This window comes from Zootoca vivipara, chromosome 1 (assembly GCF_965207765.1).
Source record: "Zootoca vivipara chromosome 1, rZooViv2.hap1.1, whole genome shotgun sequence".
NCBI lineage: Eukaryota > Metazoa > Chordata > Lepidosauria > Squamata > Lacertidae > Zootoca > Zootoca vivipara.
In genome coordinates this window covers 19,877,661-19,899,744 of record NC_142582.1, presented here as the reverse complement: position 1 = coordinate 19,899,744, position 22,084 = coordinate 19,877,661, and positions in this window count along the sequence as shown.

Here is a 22,084-nt window from a genome sequence, read left to right as displayed (position 1 = left end):
CTGATATTGCCACACTTCTCTGTTCGTACCCTACCTGCCACTAGACAGGAGAGGTTGTGCCTGGAGTGGGAGGGAAAGCAAGCAGTATGAAGTTTCAGTACAATGTTCCTGAAACCGTTACTCTATTGTTATATTGTTTAACAGAATTTGTATACCGCTTTATCAAAAACAAACAAACAAACAAACATATAGGTGTTTTACATAAAATATACGTTAACATTCTTGATAAAAACCAGAAGTTGACATAAATTTTATAAATTTTGATGAAATCAGCAGTTAAAATATGCATTACAAAATAAAATTACATAGTGAATAACTTGTCAGCTAGTGCAATCCAGTCCGATGGGTGGGGTATTATTATTATTATTATTATTATTATTATTATTATTATTATTATACATACCTGCCTAACAACAACAACAAAAATTCAAGGCGCCAAGATTACAATGAAGATGGCAGACTAACATCAATGGGCGAGGAATTCCAGAGAGGAGGAGCTGCCACACTAAAAAAAACAGATTTCTTATAAGTGCAGAACAAGCATTATGTTTGTAAAAGTGCTAGTTCCACAGATTTTCCCCTGGGAGAGAAAGCTGTCCAACACACACACACACACACACACACACACACACACACAGCCTTGTCTTGGCCTTGAGAAGACGTCCACAAGGCACATTGGGGAAAGGCAGGGAGTCTCCTGGCCACCTTATCCAGTATACATCACTCTGAGGAGTGATGGGGGTAAGAACTTACTCCACTGTGCCCACACCTCAGACCAAGGCCCGAAGCTGCCTCATGACATGGCCAGGCCTGCTCCTTAGATGGTAATGTGTATTACTCCAAACCATGGTCCTCCAGGATTTGGGGGTCCTACTGCACATTCTGCTGACACACCCTTCAACAATTCTCCAATGAAGATAGGTAAAGGTAAAGGACCATTAGGTCCAGTTGCGGACGACTCTGGGGTTGCGGCGCTCATCTCGCTTTACTGGCCAAGGGAGCCAGCGTACAGCTTCCAGGTCATGTAGCCAGCATGACTAAGCCGCTTCTGGCAAACCAGAGCAGCGCACAGAAACACCCTTTACCTTCCTGCCGGAGCAGTACCTATTTATCTACTTGCACTTTGACATGCTTTCAAACTGCTAGGTTGGCAGGAGCAGGGACCTAGCAACAGGAGTTCACCCCGTCACAGGGATTCGAACCGCCAACCTTCTGATCGGCAAGCCCTAGGCTCTGTGTTTTAACCCACAGCGCCACCCACATCCCAGTAGTAGTAGTAGTAGTAGTAGTAGTAGTAGTAGTAGTAGCAGCAGTCATTTATGCCCCCACAATTCTGACTGGGTTGCCCCAGACACTCTGGGCTGCCTTCAGGTGTCTTCTAAAGCTTGTATATTTACTTATCTCCTTGGCTTGGTGATCACATAACTCCATACCCTCCCAACACTTCTCCAATGAAAACAGGGACGTCCTAAGGAAAAGCGGGACATTCCGGGATCAAAACAGAAACCAGGACAGCTTCTGTAAATCCAGAACTGTCCCTGGAAAATAGAAACACTTGGAGGGTCTGCAAACCATGGTCCCTTCAGGATTTGGAAGTCCTACTGCTCATTCTGCTGAGCGAACATGCAGGCTGGGGTGAGCCGCAGGTTCTATTTACGGTAATTTTCTACCACTAACACATACCGGTAGGCACAAGTTACTGGCACGGTCCAAGCTGCTCCTGCTAACCATCTGGTAGGGGATTTGTGTACTGGCACAAGGTGGTGTGTGAAACTGTAATGTTCAGGGCCATGGTGGAGGAATTGTAACTTGCACAGCACCCAGGCTCAGCATAGCCAGCAAGGCAATCAGAGTGCAGAAACCTGCTGGATTGGACTGCTTGTCTAGACCTGGCAACAAAAAATACATAGACATATTTTAAATTTGCCGAGGAACAAAATAGCCTCACAACAAAGTGGTGGTATTTCTGAAATGGAAAAAAAAACCTCTCTTCTTGGAGATGCATGGAATCCAACACACATTTTCCTTTCAAGCAAAGCATTTTAGATGTCAATTTATATTATTTTATTTTTAATGACCACCATCCTGCTACCCCACCCCCATTTACCCTCATTGTGAATGAAACCAAATTCAGCCAGAAAGGAGAAGACTTACTTGCTGGTCTTAAAAATGTCCCAGCCCAGTTTCTCTCATATTGGGGCAATATTTTCTATGAAATGTTACTAGAAATCTCTTTGCAGCAGTCGGTGCTTTGCTGCAAATATTTATGCAATCAGAACGGAGTTGCCAATTCAGTTCAGGATACCTCTGCCAAATGAAATTTTGCAGCTGCGATGATAGAAAGGAAGAGCGTTTTAATTAGGGAGGCCCAATCTGTGAAAGATATCGCTGTAGCTGGCGGGGACATTTGCAGTGGTTTTCCTGCCACCAGCACTCTCTGCTTACGACTTCATCTAAAGCTGAGTAGGTCTTTATCATGTGCCATACTGATCCAAGTTGAAATTTAGTATCATTCCACCCCCCACCCCCTATTGCATTAGAAGCATGCAATACTACTAGGGCCAAGGCTGGATCCTTTCAGGAAACAGTCAGACAGGAAAAAACTGCAGCTAAAGAGACAGATAATGGTTTTAAATGAGGGCCAGACGAGATGAAATGACACTTCTGCAACTAGCAATTGCACGAGTGGATTCTGAAGAGTAAATTGCAGGCATGGTGCCCCAGTCTCAATCGAGGCCCAGGACCTGTCAGGAAAAGGCCTACTTACAAGGAGGACCCTGGCAGAGACACATGCCCAGCTGGCATGTTCTCCCCCTCCTGGGCGATCATTCGGGAGCTTCATAAGCATTCTCCAGCCCGAACATCACAGCGACTGGTGCCAGACGACACCAGCACACTTTAGGGATCCACAGAGGTTGCACAGTTGCGTAACAGAAGTCAGTAGCACAGCATCTTGGCTAATCTACTTTATTTACATATAAACACACACGGAGCTCTTCATCATGGCTCCCTCTCTCTAGCGTCACAGATAGCAAAGAGAAAAAACAAAGGAACAACAGTACCACTTAGGAACACAGTAAGCATACACATATAAGAAGACAATCAGTCGGGTCATGTATCCTCAGCAGTGATGAGAGGAGGAATAACTGCTGGGAGGAGCAAAGAGAGAAGAAACGCCATGGTGCATCTGCTCCAGCTGCAACAAAACATGTCTCTCCCCTATCAGTCTCTACAGCCACAGCAGATGCTGCAACCCTCCAACAGTTTGACATCACCTCCAGAGGCACACTCCTCCATCGTCTCCCGAGACACATGCATGTAAGTGCCTGCCTCTTTCATTCACTCTGCAGAAATTCAGGTCTTTAGTCCTGGAGGGTCTCTACTTTCCCAGCATTTGGGGAGAAATGCTTTTGAGAGAAAGGTTCAAAGGCACGTGAGAGTTGCCAGTGAGCGCATTCTCTCCCTTCTGCTGGCGGAATATCGCTCAATGAAAATCTGGCCACTAATGAGCACATTCCAAGTTCATTTCACATCGCCAGCTCTGCAGCACTGGAGTACAGTGTTACGGTGTGGAGATTTTCCTTGTGTAAACAGCCACAGACTGACAGCAGAAAATGCATGAGTATTGATTGACACGGTTAAAGCTAAGCTTCAAGTAAAGGTCAATTTCAATATGTCATGTAAAGAGTTTTATGGGCTTTTGTTTCTAAAAGAGGCTACCAAGGAGAGCATTCAGTCAGATAAAAAGTATTTCCAGGGAACTCATACAAAGGCATATTCTGATACAGACATATAGCAGTGTACAACTCAACATGATAAACTCTCCTGGAGAAGTATGACAGCTCAAAATTGTGGCATCTGCTCCATATTATTGGGTTTTGTATCTTTTCTGAAGCTTAACATTAAAAAAAAACTAAGATCATGGCCACTGGTCCCATCACCTCCTGGCAAATAGAAGGGGACGAAATGGAGGCAGTGAGAGATTTTACTTTCTTGGGTTCCATGATCACTGCAGATGGTGACAGCAGTCACAAAATTAAAAGACGCCTGCTTCTTGGGAGAAAAGCAATGACAAACCTAGACAACATCTTAAAAAGCAGAGACATCACCTTGCCAACAAAGGTCCGTATAGTTGAATCTATGGTTTTCCCAGTAGTGATGTATGGAAGTGAGAGCTGGACCATAAAGAAGGCTGATCACTGAAGAATTGATGCTTATGGTGCTGGAGGAGACTCTTGTCCCATGGACTGCAAGAAGATCAAACCTATCCATCCTGAAGGAAATCAGCCCCGAGTGCTCACTGGAAGGACAGATCCTGAAGCTGAGGCTCCAATACTTTGGCCACCTCATGAGAAGAGAAGACTCCCTGGAAAAGACCCTGTTGCTGGGAAAGATGGCGGGCACAAGGAGAAGGGGACGACAGAGGATGAGATGGTTGGACAGTGTTCTCGAAGCTACCAACATGAGTCTGACCAAACTGCGGGAGGCAGTGCAAGACAGGAGTGCCTGGCGTGCTCTGGTCCATGGGGTCACGAAGAGTCGGACACAACTGAACAACTAAACAACAACAACAACTTTTCGATCTAACTATGAGCATATTTTCACAAAAAGTGTTGACGCCCTAATACTTAGGGATGCAATGCATATCCATGAAGGTCTGCCTTTCTGAACTTAGATGTAAATATTTAACCAGCCACTTGTGGAAGGCTTAAAAGAAAAAGCCGTGACAATAGACAGTGAGAAATATTAAATATATTATAGCAACAGTGTAAATCTCAGTCAGTCTATAGTGCAATAGTTCACTTGGGAATCATAAATGTTCCAGGTAAGTATAAAGTTGATATTCAATTGTATTCTGTTTCCAGCAAAATACCTCGACTATCCTTGTCTATCCTGACAGGTTGCTAGCTGAAAATCCTCCCGTTTCACCGGTGAAACTCCAGTTTCCTCAAAGGAACAAGCTCTGTCAATGGGAACAATATAAGAGAGAATTAAACAATGGCTAAAAAGCTCCAGCTTTTGCCGACCTTGAGGATTGTATGTAGCGCTGGAGCACATCCAACACATGCATTAAACATGTGTTGGGTGTGCTTTAAATGTATCGTGTGAATCTGCCCCAAGTCCCCTTGGACATACTGTTTCGCAGCAAAACAGTGGGGAACCCATGACCTGCAGAACCAAACAGACCTGCCAGGTCATTTTGGCCAAACCACAACAGCCAGTCCTACACCTGATATCATCTGTATGCTAAACAGCTGTTTTCTGTGGTGAACCTTACTGTTTGACTGAGCTTAATAATAATAATTTATTATTATTATATTATATTATATTATATTATATTATTATATATATGCTTCCCATCTTACTGGGTTGCCCCAGCCACTCTGGGTGGCTTCCCACAAAATATTAAAACACAAAAAGCCTCAAGCATAAAAACCTCCCCGTACAAGGCTGCCTTCAGATGTTTTCTAAAAGTCAGATAGTTCCTTGGCATCTGATGGGAGGGCGTTCCACAGGGCGGGCGCCACTACCGAGAAGGCCCTCTTTCTGGTTCCCTGTAACTTGACTTCTTGCAATGAGGGAACCGCCAGAAGGCCCTCGGAGCTGGACCTCGGTGTCCGGGCTGAATGATGGGGGTGGAGACGCTCCTTCAGGTATACTGGACCGACGCCATTTAGGGCTTTAAAGGTCAGCACCAACACTTCTTGAGCAACCCCAGCATAGGCCTATATATTCTCTTTTAACCAGACATTCTGCTTACCCATGTCAACACTTTGACTTATGCTCCTTGCATACAGACATATCTTTAGAAGTGTACACTTCTGCATGCATGTAAACTCTCAAATAAATGTGTACAAAATATCAGTGGTGGCGGATGCTCCTATGAAATATCCAGGCAACTAGGGTAGTGAGTGCTTATAAATCCAGATGCTTATGAGCCTGATTAAAATGAATACACCGATGAGTATTTTACCACCTGTAACATACATTTTGGTACCTCTGACAGACAGTATCCAGTTTTGACTTCTTCTCAGCATGCGAGAATCAACTAGAATCCCAGCTTGCAATCTGTCTCGCTAATATTAAAGACTGCATTCGCAACCCCTCAGGGCCCCGAATGCGTTTTAATTTCATCCATTTTGTGATGCTATTCTGTAAACATTTTTAATGCATCATCATTAATATGCTAAGGAAATAAATCTATTTCTGTCGGGGAAAAGGAAATAAATCTTCACTATCTCTCTGGTCTACTCGTCTACATTAAGAAAGTAGCACCTCTCCTGAAAAGCTGTAGGAGACATATGCTCCCATTATTACCTTGCAAGTGATTCATTGTTAACTCTGGAATGAGCATCACATTCAACTTACCTGCTTCCTACTGCCTTTACAATCCCAATTAACACTGACACCTCAAGGAAGGAATCCGTGTACAAACAGGGGAATTATTTTGCCGCCGTTCCACGTTGGGGATGCTTTCCTGTAGAGAGAAAAGAGGAGGAAATAAAAAGTGCCCAGCTAATATCTCAAGCAGAGAATACTGGGAGCAGGGCTCTTGAACACAATTAAGGAGCTGGCTCAGTTTGAAATGTTGACTGAAACCCAGTTGCAATTGCTCAGATTGCAGGGCTTCTCATTGCTCGAAATACAGGGGGGAAGTAGGTGTGTCCTAAACAAAACCCATAAAAGCTCAGCCTCTTTATTCCTCTTAATGTTGGCCAAATGAATATCTAACATATAGCCTTCTTAAAACAGCTAAGGAAGTCAACATGATAGGTGCTAGGGCACCTGTGTGTCCCCCCCCCCCCCCGGAGATTTTACAAGCACACGTAAACATATTCTTGAACATTCAGTCCAATTTGTATTGCTTACACTTTCATCCCTCCTATTTAACAAGGATCCTAATCTGATATGGGGGAGAGGTACAGCTCTCCTGCAACATGCAATGTAGTTTTCCATCGAGGAGGAGGAGGAGGAGGAGGAGGAGGAGGAGGAGGAGGAGGAGGAGGAGGAGGAGGAGGAGGATTTAAATTTCTTAGTTGCTTGCCACAGTGGAGTCTTCAAGTGACTTACAAAATTTTAAGACCATAAAGCAGAACATAACACCAGAAGAGGGACAATAAATTACAGTAGCAATAAGTTACAATAACAAGCTGTGTTCTGCGGGCCTTGCTCCCAGATCAGTGTGCATAGGATTGCAGTCTTAAACCTTGCACATAATTTAATTTAATTTAAATGTTATTGCTGTTTCGCATTGACTTGAGGCACCCTCCTTTCCCCGGTTCTTTCCCATTACAGTGGTTACCTCGGGTTACAGACACTTCAGGTTACAGACTCCACTAACTCAGAAATAGTACCTCGGGTTAAGAACTTTGCTTCAGGATGAAAACAGACAGGGCTGGCCCTAAGGCAAGGCTGGGTGGTGCAAGGCGCCAGGCCGCCAGGGGGCGCTGCTGCGCCGCCAGACAGCCGCGCTGGGAAACGGGGCGGGGGGGGCGCCGGAGGGATCTTCGCACCACGGCGGCAGGGCACCAGATATGCTTAAGACGGCCCTGAAAACAGAAATCACGCAGTGGCAGCGGGAGGCCCCATTAGCTAAAGTGGTACCTCAGGTTAAGAACAGTTTCAGGTTAAAAACAGACCTCCAGAACGAATTAAGTTCTTAACCCGAGGTACCACTGTATGTCCCATCCTAACAGCATTTTACATGTTCTACTCTGACTCTAACTTAGACCACCAGCCATATTGAGTGCATACTTTATCTTCCACTGACATGTCATGAAAACAGATCCAAGATCAAAAAAATTTGAAGACTCTCAAGTTACATAATAAGCAGCAGATCTGACTTCTGAACACAGGTCAACCCATTCATAAGACTAGTGAAAATTCACTGGAAAAAAATAAAATTTCTGTTGACCAGAACTCATGAGCTACCTATAGAATAACTTATTCAAATGAGTACACCAGGTGCTTGCAAACCAATATCCACCATACTAATATGCACAAAATCTAATCATTAATCATTTGGGATGAAATCCTGCACGAAGCTACTTTGAAATCAATGGATTTGTCCAAATGGAAGAGTGTGAAAGGATAGGAGTCTGCTAATGAGCTGGAATGTAATTAAAGATGCCAAGGACATGAAAACTTGCTGCAGATAGGGGAGGGTGCTTTTGCTCTTAAGTAATTGGCAGGAACGCCAGCTCATTAGCATAACCTGTCATCCGACAGGCCACATGTGCTCTGTGTTGAAATGTCCAATAATCAGCAACCAATTGTTTATCATCTCACATCACTCAGTGTGACAAATCAGTGATATTAGCCACATGGGTTAAGGCCACTGCCAATCACTGTTAACATCTCAGTTTAGCTGCTTCTCTCTCAGTCAACAAATGCCTCCAAAATATAATAAAAATGCTAGTAATGTTGCATAGGGTGTGTGCCCGTATCGCAATTTCATATATGCTTACGCGAAAGCCTCTTCCTCCTTCCGCCAATCCAACGCTTAACGGATTGCTTATTAAAAAGATTGCTATTTGATGCAAAAACATCTATGTTAACATTCACAGTTAAATGATGTTGCCTTTTGTCCTTAATCATATAATGAACCTGCTGTTGCTCCTCCCTTGCATATCTCACAAGTCATCAAGGGCTTGCTCAGACCCATCCAGGACAAAAGATGGAGGTTGCCACCAGGAGCCATAGAGAATCACAATGCTATTTCCTATTGCCCCAGTTGTACCAAGCAGGGCCGGGATGGAAGCAGACTGAAGGGGCCCCTTGTACCTTCAGCCCATATGGTACCCAAGGAGACAGTGCTTGGGTGAGGCCCTCCATACAGGAAAAGCAAAGCAAGGGTGATCTCTTAATTCTATATAGAAAATGAAATCATATCTCCTTCCTTCCTTCCTTCCTTCCTTCCTTCCTTCCTTCCTTCCTTCCTTCCTTCCTTCCTTCTTTTTTTAAAATAGCTCAGTTGGTTAGAGCATGGTGCTGCTGATGCCAAGGTTGCAGGTTCAATCTCCATACGGAACAGCTGCACATTCCTGCATTGCACAGGGTTGGATTGGTGATCCTCAGGGACCCTTACAACTCTAGGATTCGAATGCAGAAGCAGAATGCTGAACCATGCACTGCTACAAGCTGGTGACAGCAAACCATTGTGGGGGCCAGATTCCAAACTCAAGAAGATATGTAAGTATTCTTGCAGCAGTGTCTTGCACTCGGAAAACACAGACAAAATGTTGTCCCTGGAGCAATATTGTAGACTTTTTCTTTAGCCTATCTGCTAGATAGTTTGCTACAGCTCTGGGCAATGCTAAACTAAAATGCATGTATTCCCATTACCAGAATTGAACTGTAAGCATTTTTTCTTATTGGTCTTTTATTTTTCTTCCTTTGGGGCTGTCATGGGAACTTACGAACTGCTGAAAACCAATGACCAATAAGCCATGGGCAGCCAATATGGTGCCTACCAGATTTTATTGATCTCGACTCCCATCTTCCCTGACCATTGGCTGTGCTGGGTGGGAATGATGAGAGTTGTAGTACAAAGCTTCTTGATGACACCATTTTGGCTTCCATTGCAAATACCTTCTGTATGCTGTTCTCGGTTTATTATTGCAAGAGTTTGTTGTTGGTAGGGGGAAAGGAGGACTACAAATATTCTCTTCTATACACTTTCTTGCTGCCTTTCAGCTCACTCCACATTTGAGTGCAACAACAACAACAACAACAACAACAACAACAACAACAACAACAACAACAACAACAACAGATACATGCAATATTTAAACTTTCCTCCTACAAGAGAACTCACACATCCATTAAACATGTTCGCCATGCCAGCTAGCCACCCCCCCTTGATGTCAGAACTTCTCTTTGCTTTGCCCTCTGACATCTGTGCATGAAGTTGAAAGGGGACCTTGTCATGTAATCAACTGAACATGAGGGTCTTGAGGAGTGGCCCAATTAGCACACTGGAATTTGGGCTGTAGCTAACTAGCGCGACCTTGAACACATGCCCGAGCCTTGTTGTCTGGAGAGGGCTTCAAAGTTTATAAAATCAAGAGCACACCTCTCTTTACTCTGTCTCCGGTCCTTACAGTCCCATTGTGTGTAAATTTCCAAGTGCCATCTCACTGCGTATCAGTATCGTGCCTGTGAACAGTGCTTTTCTTCTAGGAAAAAAATGCTGCCGGTATTCTCCAGGTTTGTGGCGATCTGCCTGTGGGATGTGATACATACGTAGCAGTCAAGTACAACATTCCTAGTTTTCCTGGAGTGGACATGCGGGGGAATGTTTGGTGCAGTCAGTTGAAACTTTCTGTTTCCTCCTGACTGGGGCATACTTCCTTTTGCATTTGACTAGAGGTAGGTGTGACCTTACCTGTCCAGGTAACAAAAGTACAAGGCCTGCAGCCGTCTTCCTCCCTCTGACTTCCTCCATCGCTGGAGCAGCTCTTTTTAGCTAGAGATGCTCTGCTTTCAGCCAACAGAGGACACTGGGATTATCCCCATACGGGATAGATCCACATGTATATATACTTTGTAACTAAGTCTGCCTTCAGGGATCCAACTGTGAACTGATGATTCGTGAGTAGACTAACTTCTTGTTAGTTATAAATAAGATTGTGGCTTCAGGTCCTGTATACCTGAAGGAGCGTCTCCACCCCCACCGTTCAGCCCGGACACTGAGATGCAGCGCCAAGGGCCTTCTGGCGGTTCCCTCATTGCGAGAAGTGAGGTTACAGGGAACCAGACAGAGGGCCTTCTCGGTAGCAGCACCCGCCCTGTGGAACGCCCTTCCATCAGATGTCAAGGAAATAAGCAGCTATCCTAATTTTAAAAGACATCTGAAGGCAGCCCTGTTTAGGGAAGCTTTTAATAGTTAATGCTGTATTGTTTTAATATTTGATTGGGAGCCGCCCAGAGTGGCTGGGGAGTCTCAGCCAGATGGGCAGGGTATAAGTAATAAATTATTATTATTGTTATTTATTGTTTTAAGAGGGATAAAAGGGAACTTACCAGGAATCTAATATTGAGAGGCTTAAACAAGCCTGCAACCAGCTACCTGCTGTGTGTTGTCCATTGCCCTTTTCCCAGGGGGCACATTACAGAACACCCCCCCCCAATGTCTGCTGCTCAACGAGCTACACAGACAGGTGCCCATCCGGTCCCAACCCCTTACAGCAGCCGGGTTGCACTCTGCAGGCTCACAGAGGCCGCATTTCCCCCCCCCTCGATCTCGGCACCCGAAGCTTCTTCTTTTTCCCTTCCTCCACACCCACTGAAAGCTCCAGGCCCCTAATATAGAACGGCTTCCAGAGAAAGCACCTTTGAACCCCATCAGTTTATTCCTCGCCCATCAAGTGAGCAGTGGCCGGAAGCCCATCACCGGACAAATTTCCATTCTGTACCTTACACCAATGTCTTTGAACAATGGTATTAAATATTAATTCTGCCGAGGTTTAATCCCTAAACTGGAGCAGCAGCCTTAAGGTTAATAGTCCTTTTAATTAAGGGATAAGTCAGTTATTGAACAGAGAAGCTAATCACAAAAGGATTACCACTGAAAATGAACATAGTCTGTGCAATTAGTCTGATAATTAAGACTTAAGTACTGGACGGAGATCAAAGTGCTGGTAATCTGCAATAAAGTTCCTCGACTTGTAAGGATTTTTCAAAATGTTAGCTCATGCTTTATTGCGCCTTCCTTTTATTGTGTGCCCAGGATAGCAGCAAACACTCTCTCCCAGTGGATGTCAGCATGTAGAACTGCAACAGCTGTTACCACATAAGCCTGGTGTTTCTCACAATATGATTACTCTGTCAACGACGACCATAAAAGGTGGCATCTGTATTCATCAAACAGAGTTATCAATAAATGTAAAGCCATACAACAATTAGCGATCTCCAAGGAAGAACAAATCCAACAGGAAAAAAATTAGCCAGCTACAGTATTTAATTACTAAGATTGTTAATCAATGAAATGCCTTCATAACTTTTAATTAAATTTTTTTATTTGGGCGGAATATTTAGAGGATCCGACGCTTTTGTTTTCATTCCAGGATTATTATTTTCTTTAACAGTTGCGCTGCCAAAAGACCGGTGGCATCTGCGAACAGCAGCCAGCCCAAGGGAACACTTCGTGTCTGTAATTGCATTTTGTCACCTACAGAGGGTGTTCAGAATCCTTGTTAAAAGTAAAGGAAATAGTTAGGAGACATCTCACTGTAGCCATTACTATTCTGCAAATTACCGGGTAGAGCAATCCAGAAGCTGTCAGGAAAGGTTAGTGAGAAAGAGTATCAGGAAATCAACCATTCAGCAATTCATCATGGCCTAAACACTCGCTCTAAAATGAAACCTTAAAAAAAAAAGACGGGGGGCTTGCTTTATGAAGTCAGCCGGCGGCTATCTTTCTTTTACTATTATTATTTCTACAGCAGTGAATAAAGATAACAAGGAGAGTGGCTATCTTACAAAAGGCGCAAAAAGCATAATAATGAAAGCCACTGATAATTCCATCACTCGAGATTTTGCCAGCTAACATATAATGAGAATGGATTTGTTCGGAAGGAAAGGGGCCTCCCTGTATTATTATGGTTGCAAAGCTTGTATATTTACAACCCAGTCCTAAGCACTGCCCAAGCACAATTTTGCTGGGTCCGGTACATATTTATAACACACACACACACACACACACACACACACACACTGCAACCCTCAGTGAAGTATCTTGACTGTTTTTAAAAACCTGGCAGATTTGATCGGTGGCCTTAAGTTTCTTTGTGTTTCTGACCATCTGATTTGTATTAATAGTCAATGCTGGTCACATGGTGTTGTCAAATCCCACCGCCTTCCTATCAGGACCAGCCCAGAAGTCCGAAAACTGGAAGTGCAGTGCCATTTGACAGTATGAGGTATCCCAACTCTTAACCCTACTCATGAGGGGGGTTACCTTTGAAGGTGACCTGGTAACTACAACTAATCTGGAATGCGGCAGCTAGACTGGTGACTGGGAGCGGCCGCCGAGACCACATAACACCGGTCTTGAAAGACCTACATTGGCTCCCAGTACGTTTCCGAGCACAATTCAAAGTGTTGCTGCTGACCTTTAAAGCCCTAAATGGCCTCGGTCCAGTATACCTGAAGGAGCGTCTCCACCCCCAGCGTTCTGCCCAGACACTGAGGTCCAGTGCTGAGGGCCTTCTGGCGGTTCTCTCACTGCGAGAAGCAAAGCTACAGGGAACCAGGCAAAGGGCCTTCTCGGTAGTGGCGCCCGCCTTGTGGAACGCCCTCCCATCAGATGTCAAGGAAATAAACAACAATCTGACTTTTAGAAGACATCTGAAGGCAGCCCTGTTTAGGGAAGTTTTTAATGTTTGATCTTTTACCGTGTTTTTAATGTTCTGTTGGCTTTAAAGGGGAAACCCAGCCAGATGGGCGGGGTAATATATTATTATGAGGAGGAGGAAGCCAGACTAGTTGTGTGTTCTGAATCAGGACCCAGATGATGTGCCAGTAGTGGAATAGCAGTTCCACCTATAAACCAGCACGGTTGGCCCCTAACCAATACTGAAGCAACATTTTTGTAGTTGGATACTATATTAATCCAGGGCTTAATATAGTATCCAAATATTATCATCCATTTATAACAGGAGTGGGACACCTATTGCCCTCCAGATGTTGGTAGACATCAAGTACCATCAGTAGGGTTGCCAGACTCAATAGAGGACAGGACTTCTGTGCCTTTAATTGCCCTGCTCTCTTTTGAGTCTGGAAACCTTAAACAGAAACCAGCAGACCCTTTGTTTAATTTCCAAGGAAAGGGTCTGCTGGTTTCTCTTGAAGGTTTCCAGGCTCAAAAGAGAGCAGGGCAATTAAAGGCACAGAAGTCCTGTCCTCTATTGAGTCTGGCAACCCTAACCATCAGCCCCAGTCAGCAGCATGGTGAAGCAGGATGGGAATTGTAATCTAACAACTTTCTGGAGAACCACAAGCTCCCCATCCAGGTGTATTTGTATTCTTTCCACCACAGCAGCTCTCAAGGTGGCAATAAATAAATAAACAAATAAACAAACAAACAAACAACAGCTGCCTTTTGCAAAGGCAATCCAGTTACTTGTGTGGTCTCTGGTGTGCATTTGGTATGTTCTTCGATGAGAGGCACATGTCTGCATGTGCAAGGAAAGGGCTTGTGGTTCTGCCTCTTCCATATAAACGAATGGTGGCATTACTGAAAATGGAGGGTTCCTCTTTATGTCTTGGGTCCCTCACTCATGCCCTACATTCCTGGATTGGGCTGATTATTTGGAAGTGACTTCCACTGGTTTCAACAGGATATAACTCCCAACAAGCACTTATCTTGTTTCTGTTCTGCTTCGTAAAGTAACTGTTAGATGCTGGGTACAATAGAAATGTTTCTATTAAGGATCACTAGGGATGTGATCCAGACAGTTGTTTATTGTGGGATCTGTACTTCTCGAGTATGCACATTGTTGTTGTTGTTGTTGTTGTTGTTGTTGTTGTTGTTGTTGTTTGCAATATCCACACAACGCTCCTGACATCAAAATGTCAGCTGGAATGTGCTGGAAAACAAGTATTTTTTTTAATAATAATAGATAAATCCCAATCCTGTTGCCAATGATGATATATTTGCAAGGTCTTTGTGAACCGAATCAGGAAGGACATTAGCACAGCTGATTATGCCACTAGATAAGATTTACCTCTTTCTTGGGCACTTCCAAACCACAGAAATGTAGTGGTTTGTGCTCATTTGCCCCTCACATTCCTGCTGCAGTTTCCTGGATAGTATTTAGAATCAGAAAGGGGGGGGGGAGGCGAGGTCACAGCAGAACAGCCTTTGTATCTTCAGATGATTTCTGAGGCTCTAACTCCCATTATTTGCCAGATTGGAGAGAGGCAGCAAGGCTGAAAAGACAACTTATCTGCACTCGTCAGCAGCATGGAAATGTTGCTTAGAGATGCTATGAGCCTGGGCGAGAAGAACCTGGACGTGTCTCCACAGGGATGGACTGGCTCAGGGAATTAGTTACGGGATCCAGGAGCATCTCGCAGGTAAGCCACTAGATCAAATGCAACTGAGCTTTCTAGAAAGCAAATGCCGATGCCATCAGGTAGCCCCTGGGGATGAGAAAACGCTGCTAGCAGCCTGATCGACAAACCAAGAGAAGCCGATTTAGATGGTTGGGCTAATTTCATTTAGGCATTTCTGTGGATTTCTTTGAAAGGGCCTGGAACAGACGGCTGTGTAATAACCTTATCTCTTGTTATCTCCGCAACAGGCAAGTGATGTGAGCCGAACAACAATGACTTACCCAAGGCTACTTGGTGAGCTTCGGGGATAACCAGAAGGAGAAGTGAAATATCACATGAATAAATGGAGGGAATGGGATGATGGGAGAGATAATATACAACACAACTGTTCAGTTCAGTGGGGCTGTGGGTTGGAGCCATTATCACCTTGTTAATAGTGCCGCTGCAGCCTTTTACCTCAACAACAGCAACCACCAGCAAGAGCAGCTGTTTTAACTAACTAGATAATATGTGCAATTTTTCTCTGGAGACTTGGTTCACAATTAGGCTACGGCTGTAAACGGTATAACAAGAGCTTTTGAAAAATGTAGGACGATCTCAAATTAGTGCACTGGATGCAAACCTCTGAATTATGTCCTTTAAAAAAAAGTTACCTTTATAAATCACTTTTTTAAAGTTCACTTTCTGTCATGTAAAGCAAAGAGAAAGTGGTGGGTTCTAAAGTGCGGTTCCATGCACATAAGGAATCTCTCTACAAATAGGAAGGTCTTAGATTCAGTGGAGGCTCTTGCCAGTAGAAGGGGAGAGCTGATTTTGCCTAGCACATGCACCCCGTTCTGTGCTATTCCAGAAGGTCCCCAAACTCTTCAGAGAAAGATTTATGAGCTTCTCATGGGCACCTGCTTAGTAGTGGCGTAGCGTGGTTGCCAGCGATTGGGGCCGTGTGGGCAGGAAGGAAGTTTGCATGCACATTCAACTGCCTATTGGTGTCTGCGTCATCCAAGAAATCGCAGCTGCAGAGATAAGGAGAGTCATTTTGTTGTCTGGAGAGGTCGTTTCCAAGTTCGCATGGAGAAGCCGTTTTCAACAGAGCCCAGAAACAGAAGCAGGCAGCGTAGTGAGGCAGCACCGGGGGTTAAAATTTTGTGCCCCAAACAGGTTTGGGCCTGCAGAAACTGTCCCTTTGCCCCCCCCCCACACACACACTACCGGTATGCCAATGCCTCTTGGCCTTTTGGGATCAGAATGCTGGACTAGACGGGCCTTTCGCTTGATCCAGCAAGGTTGTCTTATGTTCTTGAGGTCTGATGCATGGGCGTACCCAGCATATGGCAGGGGGGCGGCTGCCCCCTTAGAAGCAGGGCAGCTAGAGAGGACAGGCAGGGACACTGCCTGCTGTGCTACGCCTCAGCCTGCTTGGCTGAAGTGAAACGGCGGCAGCAAAGCTGCCGCCGTTGAAAAAAACCTGGACCTGGGCTAACTTCAGCCCACACTCCTTCAAGTCACAGCAAGCACAGCACAGAAAGTGCTGCCCCACAATGCTCTGCGGCATTGTGCTGCTGCCTCGTTTTAGTCACCGCTGCCATTAAAGGAGCGGGCAAGGCAGGAGTGCAAGTGTGGGTGGCTCCATGTGCTGCCTTGCAAACGGCCCCCTTTCCTCTGGGGGGGCGTGGATGTTGACCATGCCTCCTGGGGGGATCCTGGCCACATCATTGCCAGCTAGCCAATCGGGTGGCTGGGGGGCGTAGCTGGTGTGCCCCCCCTAGCTTTGGTCCTGGGTACGCCCATGGTCTGATGAAAGAAGCAAGGAGGTGAGGTACCTAGTGGAAATTGCCTCCTCCTTTGATTTTATTACCAGAAGTCACCTATCCATAACTGGAGCTCCAGTCATGGACTGTTAGGATCCAACCCACAGATCTTCCTATATTCATACAAAAGCTTATCTGAGAGTGAGAGGTGGTCACATGTCTGAAAAACCCACAGCAAAATATGTCTGCAGCCAAGAGGAACAACAGTAACGTTGTCCATGGAGGAAACCATTCTACACAAAAGTCTTGTGATTTGGCAACTCGGAGGTCAAGAAAGAATTTCTGTAGTCTAGAAGGTGGAGCCGAAAGATCCTCTGAACAACTGCATAATTTCTATCTAAGACTTTTCTGAAAACTCAAAGTTTCCAGAAGGGCTGAATTGAATTTAATTATGGTTATGGCAGATGTTCTTCCATTTTTATTCCGGGGAGAAAATAAGTGCTTTCAAGGGAACAAAAAAGGTTCCAGATTGGGGGGGGGCTTTAAAGTGAGAATATTCTTCCCCCCCCCCCGGAAGAGCAATTCACTGATAAACCATTCTAGGAATTGTAGCTCTGTGAGGGGAACAGGGAACTCCTAACAACTCTGATTACCCAGGATTCTTTGGGGGGGGAGCCATGACTGCTAAAATGGTATGATCCTGCTTTAAATGTAAAGTGCAGTTGGTGCCTTAGAGAGTTGAGAGAAGAGGGCAATCCTAGCAGTGAACCGAAGTAGGATTTGAAGCCCCACCTCCTCTCAGCTTGCAAGATGTATGTCTTTATTTATGTTTGCTGTAAAAATATAATAATTGGTAACCCTCTATCATATTCTGTGCAAGAATATCAACAACAATAAAAGAGACAATAAAATGAAGCCATAAACCATAATAAAACAACAGACACTAAAAGGGGGGGGGAGCCACCCGAAAGAGGAGACAAAAAGACAAATATAATGGTTTTCTAAGCAAAATAAAAAAATCCTTCAGTAGCACCTTAAAGACCAACTAAGTTTTAATTTTGGTATGAGCTTTCGTGTGCATGCACACTTCTTCAGATGCATGCACACGAAAGCTCATACCAAAATTAAAACTTAGTTGGTCTTTAAGGTGCTACTGAAGGATTTTTTTATTTTACTTCGACTCAGACCAACACGGCTACCTACCTGTAACTAGAATAATAGTTTTCTTTATTGGGTCCTCCCTAACAAGAGGGCATGTGTTGCGGTGGGACCTGGCAACCAGACCCTGTGTCGTGGGTGGGAACGTTTGGATGGCCACAACACCCGATTGTACGTCCCTCGATCCTGGGTGCAATCTGACCAATGGGATGCCAGCTAAATCGATCGAGGGACCTCTACTTAAGCCCATGCACGTGTCCCTGAGCTTCCTCTTTTGGGCTCTGTGCATCGGAACACCCGCCCACCTCTCCCTATATTTAGGGCTTGCACTTGACCTTGATATGCCGTCGTGTGTCTTTGGGACAGGGGCACGGCAGGAATTTTCCCCACTTGGCTGATTGGCTGGTGCCACTTGGGTTTCACCTGCTGCATAGCAAATCATCACAACTTGCAAGATTGCGGATAGGCTCTGGTTCAGGTGATGGGGTGGCGGGATGCCCTAGCCATCCCTATGCGTTGGGTATTCCGGTAAAGGAATCCACGGACTCATGGTTGGTCTTCCCTGTGAGGGGTTGTGCCCGGAGCCTGAGTCCAGGGGACATCTGGGTGGAGGCCTAGCGGACCCCCCTGCTTGCCCTCTGTCCCAGGTGTTCACCCGAGGCTGACCTATGGTTGGTGTCCAGGGTCAGCGCTGCCTGCAAGGGTGCGGGGAGCTAGTCGAACCAGAGCCTATGCAACCACTCACTTGATTGTAATCAATAAAATTGTGGCCTAAATTCTGCCAAAAACCAAACCAAAATTTGCGTCTTGTCTGAATTTATTTCGGGGGGTGGTTAAAAGGTCTACACACGCAACCGCAGGTGCCAGAAGGATTGAAATGTTGATTGTAGCCTAGAATTTCTAGGGAGAATGTTCCAAAGTCAGGCTGCCACCACAGAAGAGGCCCTTTCCTTCATTCAACCATACCACTTAAGGAACTGACAGCACACACAGAGAAGGGCAGCCGCTGAAGATCTTAATACAAAGGCAGGACATAAGGAGAGGAAGTGATCATGCAGGTATTTCAGTCTGCACACTGGGTCTCCATTACGTCCACTAGCCTCGCTATAAATTTTTGCCAGACCCTCACAGTTGTATAAAACCCAGATTTTCCATATTTCAACCATCACAGGGCTATGATATGCCAGGGCAGAATCATCCTCAAACCAACAAAACAAGGCAGTGTTTGGGACTTGGAAACGGGAACAACTAAGTTTGATTCAGTTAACAGTAATGACTAAAGACAATTCCAAAGAGTAATTCAATAAATGGGGTTTGTCCACAGCCTACGTGAGAAGGAGATGAGGAACAGCAGGTGTCAGGATAGGTTATTTTGAGCTATCATATACAATGCAGTAATAATATTGCCTCATTTGTGTAAGCAAGATGGTTGAAGTTTTGCATGTCCATGTGAGTAGCATTTTACAGTCATACCTAATTTTGTGTCCGCTGTGGGTTGCATTTTTCCTGGTTACGAATGCGGCAGACCCAGAGGTGTTTACTTCCAGGTTTCGCCACGTGCGCATGCGCAGAAGCGTTCTGCACGCTTTGCGCATGCGCAGAAGCTCTCCATCGCGCTTTCGCGCATGTTCAAAAGCGCCGCTCGGGTTGCGGACTTTTCAGGGTGTGAACGGCACCCCGGAATGGATTGGGTCCACACCCCCAGGTACCACTGTATAAGGAAAATGTGATCTTTTATTATCTATAAATTACACACACACACACACACACACACACACACACACACACACCAGTAAAAAAACAAAAAAATCTGAGCCCAGAGGTGAATAGTCCACAAAAATTACTCTTTAACAACTTCTGCCATATGACTCTGTAACTACAATCCCAATATTTTAATCACTAGAATTATTTTTAAAAATCTGTGCAACTGTCTTTCATTGATCAGAAATGGAACACAGGCTTATGAAATATATGAAATCAATCATAGATAAATTTGTAATCTGGATGTTCTTCCATTATAATTCTCAACTCGTTTACACCATAGCAATACTGGTTTCAGTGTGGGATTGCTCTGGAATAATTGCTTTGAGAATTGTGGTCCTCATTGCTTATTTGCTACACTGAAAGGTACATAGTACCATTGATTTGACGGAACTGTGATGCACTGCTTTCTGAGGGTATAAAAACAATCTTATTTGGAGATAGTAATATAAATCACATTTATGATTAGATTTCAGGATGGAGGAAAATCCAGCCAGCCACCTCCAATGTTGAACTTTTAAAAATGGTTTCCAAAATTATATCTACATATATTTTAATCCGCAGGAGGATAGATTAACAAAATACTACCTCCATGACATTCGGGATGAGAATCTATCTTGTTGAAAAGCTAAAAATTCTCAATCCATCAATTAAATGTGGATTCAGGGCACCATCTCATATTTCCTTGTCAAATAAATTATGTCTTACATCAAAGACCACACAGATTCCTGCTTAACAAAACAGGGAAATGTCTGAATGCATCATAACTGTGAAATATGAAAGAGGACAGAATTAGACAGCCAATAAAACTGAAGATTTGTTAGTTGGCTAAAAGCTACCTTAGAAATGATACTAGTGGCAATCAAGACTTATGATTAAAGGGATATTCTTTAATCTGCCAGAATTCTGCTATGCATTTACAATTTTAAAAAAGGAAAGGAAAATGACAAAGCCCAAGTTAAATGAATGCAAAGATTATTGAAAGGAAGGGAATATATCAGCACTAGAAACCTGAAGCCAAAGATTTGGCATATTATTTCAACTCAATATGAACATACACATACTCTACCCACATTTGTATCCTTGGTCTCCATCACTTCCATACTACCCCTCCCCAACTCTTTTGCTGATGTGTTGCCTACAAACAGCACACAGTCTTTCCTGTCTTCCAGGATGTGATTATGGTATCCACACCACCACCTCACATCCATTTGTTTTGGCTTCACCTTTCCCCCAAGTATCTGCCTTCTTCTTCCCTGTTTTCCCAACCTTCTACCCAATGTTCCAGATCAGGCATCCCCAAACTTCAGCCCTCCAGATGTTTTGGACTACAATTCCCATCTTCCCCGACCACTGGTCCTGTTAGCTAGGGATCATGGGAGTTGTAGGCCAAAACATCTGGAGGGCCGCAGTTTGGGGATCCCTGTTCCAGATCATGCAGTCTCCCCTGACTCAGATGTTATGGAGATATAGAACTGTGGGCCACCAAACTCCTAATGACCTCATCCAGCGGCTTCATATACATGTTAATCAGCATTGGGGACAAAATTGTACCTTGTGGTACACTACAACATAAAGGCCATGGAGCTGAAATACCGTCTACCAGTGCTACTCTCTGGACACAAGTCTGTAGGTAGGTGTGGAACCACTGTATGGAACACCCTATGGAACTGGTCAAGGAGGATACCATGGTCTAAGGTATCAAAAGCCTATGAAGTACAGAAGCAGAAATGTCCTGATGGTTGACCTGTATCAAGAGCAGGACATGCGTAGTGTCCTGCTCTTGATACAGGTCAACCATCAGGCCATCCAAGGCTGATGTAGTCCCAAAACCGCACCTGAAACAAGACTGACATCAATTCAGGTAATTCCTATCTTCTAGGAACTCCTCTAACTGCTCAGCCGCCACTCTCTCCACCACCTTACCCCAAAAAAGGGTTATTTGTGACAGGAAGGCAGTTGTTCTAAACTACAGGATTCAGGGTGGGTTTCTTCTGTTGCGGAGGGTGGGGGTGATTTTTAAAATCAATAAAAATCAACCCTCCTGTCAGACTGGGAATATCCCCTCACTCACACAGTGTAGAATATTCTACCATTCTTCAGCAGGGTTTCTTTTCTTTCAGCAACGTAAGCGGCTCACATATATGTCAAACCAAGTTGTAATAATAAAGAAAGTTGTAACATGTTAACATGCTTTCTGAGAGAAACTAAAACAACATCATGAGGCAAAAATGAGACAAGAAGCAAGAATGACACTTGGCCTCCCTAACTGAACTGAACTGTACACCCGAAGGGAGGAGCCGATTCCAGAGCACAACACAAAGCCCCGCCCACCAGATGCCAGACATCCTACTATT